General features: G+C 48.9%; 1 non-coding gene across 1 annotated transcript; it reads left to right on the top strand.

Annotated features, from left to right (window-relative positions):
• Window positions 1-983: 983 nt before the first annotated feature.
• On the top strand, window positions 984-1,055 carry TRNAD-GUC (transfer RNA aspartic acid (anticodon GUC)). Its single transcript has one exon. It is a non-coding gene; the product is annotated as a tRNA-Asp (tRNA).
• The last annotated feature ends 2,634 nt before the right edge of the window (window positions 1,056-3,689 follow it).

Raw genomic sequence — 3,689 nt, 5'->3', positions numbered from 1 at the left:
TCTGCTTATTGTTGTCCTGACTAGTTAGGACATGGGGATATGGATTTGCAGGATGTGATTTTTCCACATCTTGTAGATTACCATCCTCTGATGAAACAAGTAACAATTTTGTAACTGGTCTCTCTGATTCTTTAGAGAGGGACCAAAGGTAATTATTTTGCTTTAGCTCAGTGAACATTTCCCAGGAGGAGGGGAACACAAGGAACAGAGAACGTCACGTCTTCAGCTGGACCTCTGCTCCAGAGTGAGACCAGGCTCCCCTGCCCTGGGGTGTGCCCCTGGTGCTTTTTTCCTTGCTCATTACCCCACTTTTTTCCCCCCTCCCCCCATGCTCTTTTTTTGTTTGTTTTACATTCCATACTTTTTTTTTTCCAGGGGATTTGAGGGGTGTTGGGGGGTGTTTCTTTTTTTTGTTTCTTTGTCAATATTTTATTGATGTTTTCTCGATGTATGTTTGATTTTTCCCTCCCCTTATTTTTTGCCTTTTATCCTCATTTGTCTTGTTTTTCTCTGTTTTTTTGGTTTACTCTTTTTCCACCATTTTCCCCATTTTCCTTTTTTTCCTTTTCTTCCTTCCTCCCCCGCCCTGTGTCCCCCCCCGCCACCGCTCTGTATTTCTCCTTGCTCTTTTTCTACCTTTTTTGTTCTTTCACCGTTTTTTCCCATGCTCTGCCATTTTTTCCCAGTTTTGCCTCTAGATGTTTTGGCCCTCCAGGATGTCTTGGTCCCCAAGTCTTTGGTCCTCAGCTTTTTGCCTTCCTCCTTGCCCCCTTTCTCTATTTAGTAGTGGGACAACATTAGTGAACATTTTATGATAAAGTCTGAAGGAAATGCAAGAAGGCCTTCAAGTAGAGGCTCCAAGATCTCCATGTTTGAGATACTGTTGCTTGAATTGAAAGCCTTGGCACTCTTTTGAAGAAGCCTGTATTAACAATTCTATACTAAATCTGTTTTTGTCTCTTCATCTGGGGAAAGAAAGCAGCTCCTCGTTAGTATAGTGGTGAGTATCCCCGCCTGTCACGCGGGAGACCGGGGTTCAATTCCCCGACGGGGAGGCTGTGGCAGCAGTTTTTCTTCTAGAGAGGGTAACCAATAAAACACAGCACAGGTTACGTTGTCTCCAACAGGTGCATGCAGCTCAGGATGTGCGTGTAGACGGGGAGGCTGTGGCAGCAGTTTTTCTTCTAGAGAGGGTAACCAATAAAACACAGCACAGGTTACATTGTCTCCAACAGGTGCATGCAGCTCAGGATGTGCGTGTAGGACATGGCTACGGGGGACCCCCCTACACCCCTCCTGGGAAACCTGCAGGCATGACTGCCCCTCTGAAATGCCTGTACACCAATGTATGCAGCATGGGGAATAAGCAGGAGGAAGTGGAGATCTGCATGTAGTCTCAGGGCCATGATCTCATTGCTATCACAGAGACTGGTGAGAGCTCACATGACTGGAATGCTGCCACAGACGGCTATGTGCTTTTTCGGAAAGACAGGCCAGGAAGGCGAGGTGGTGGGGTTGCTCTTTATGTGAGAGAGCAACTAGAATGAATTGAGCTCTGTCTAGGGGTGGAGGAGGAGGCAGTCAGGAGCTTATGAGTAAGGTTTAAAGGACAGGCTAACATGGGGACACTGTTGTGGGTGTCTGCTACAGGCGACTTGACTAGGAAGAGGAAGTCAATGAGGCCTTCTACAGACAGCTAGAAATAACCTCAGAATTGCAGGCCCTGATATCTGCTGGAGGGACAACACAGCTAGGCACAAACAGTCCAGGAGGCTCCTGCAGTGCATCAATGATAACTTCTTAACACAGGTGCTGGAGGAGCCTACAAGGAAGGCTATCTTGCTGGAGCTTATCCTAATCAAAAAAAAAAAAAAAAAAAAAAAAAAAAAGGACTAGTTGGAGACCTGAAGGTTAGGCAGCCAACAAGTTGACTAGGAGCCAGAAATGTGCTCTTGTGGCCAGAAAGGCCAGTGGTCTCCTGGGGTGCATTGGGAAGAGTGTTGCCAGCAGGTCAAGGAAGGTGATCCTGCTGCTCTGCTCAGCCCTGGTGAGACTTCATCTCAAGTACTGTACAAGAGAGACATGGAGCTACTGGAGAGAGTCCAGCAGAGGGCTACAAAGATGATCAGAGGGCTGCAGCATCTGTCCTATGAGGAATGGCTGTGAGAGCTGGGCCTGTTTAGCCTGGAGAAGAGAAGCCTGAGAGGGGATCTTATCAATGTCTACAAATACATTAAGGGAGGGTGTCAAGGGGACGGGGCCAGACTCTTTTCTGTGGTGCCATGTGACAGGACATGAAGCAATGGGCAAAAACAGATCCACAGGAAGTTCTGCTTGAACGTGAAGGGGACTTTGTTCACTGTGCGAGTGACAGAGCACTGGAACAGGTTGCCCAGAGAGGTTGTGGAGTCTCCTTCTCTGGAGATATTCACAGCCCGCCTGGATGCAACCCTGTCTGACATGCTCTAGGTGACCCTGCTTGAGCAGGCAGGTTGGACTAGATGTTCTCCAAAGGTCCCTTCCGACCTTACCAATTCTATGACCTCACAGTCAGCCATGAAGCCATAGAGCTGCTCCTGGCCTGCTGGGGACTCAGGCACAATTGACCTAACCAAGCACAAGCAGCAGCAATGTCCATGCTGATCACCAGTCACATACTGATGCACAACTGACCACAAAAGCACAAACAGCAGCAATGGGCCTGCTCCCCGTTTATGAGGCACTGAGACACATGGGACCTCATCATCTTCAACAAAGCTAGGGGCATGCTGTTGGCCTACCACGTTCAGAGGCACCACTCTCCTCATAACTGCAAAAGGCCTCAATGTGCCTGCTGATGGTCTTTCCGGAACTAAGTCACAAGTGACCTCAAAAGTGCAAACCTTCACAGAGCAGAAGCTCACCTGGGCCACTCTTAGGTCCCTTGATTCTGCTGTTACCACTCCAAACATAACAGTCTTCTGCAAACAGCTTTCATCTCCTGCCAAGACTCTCTCCAGGACATGGGACATCTCCACTCTGTCACCCTGGGGACAAATCACAAAAAGCAACAGCTGGTCTCACCTTTCCTTTATTACCATCAAGTCTGAGCTGTGAGCCTTTGCCCCGGAGCACCTACACAAGAACAGCAGGATGACACTTCCATGTCTAGGGCCAAGGTAAGAGCTCAGCCGAGGGAGCAGCTTCACTGGAAAGGTTGTCTGACACTGTCAGATCAACTCAGTGCTGCAACAGCCATCAACCTCATGCCAGAGCCCTGCTGTGCCAGCTAGTCTACAAACACAGTGTCCAAGGACCAGCAAGAAGAGATGCAAGCAGGACGCTTGCCACTTGCACACTCCTGTGTCATGGCTCCACTTGCAACCTTCCTTTGGCTCCAAAACCCAGAAAGAAAGGGAGCCCAAAACATAGGGAAGCTCTTGCTCTAACACCAAAGGTGGCCAAGGCACCCCAGCTCACAAGGCATGTGCAAATGATCAGCACAAGATCAGGCACAGAGCTGGGTCCTTGGGCAATGCGGCTCTTCTCAGAGGGCAGCATCCTGCTGTCTTTGGGCAGAACAGGCTGCTGCTTTCCACCTCCACCCCCTCAGGAACCTCCACCTAGGGATGGAGGGATGGGGATTATGCTTAGTAATAAAAAAGTTACAGACACAATGTAGAAATATTTGAGAGTTCTGAGCACCTCCT

The sequence above is a fragment of the Rhea pennata genome, unplaced genomic scaffold (genome assembly GCF_028389875.1).
Source record: "Rhea pennata isolate bPtePen1 unplaced genomic scaffold, bPtePen1.pri scaffold_51, whole genome shotgun sequence".
Classification (NCBI taxonomy): Eukaryota; Metazoa; Chordata; class Aves; order Rheiformes; family Rheidae; genus Rhea; species Rhea pennata.
This window is presented reverse-complemented; position numbering and strand designations above follow the sequence as displayed.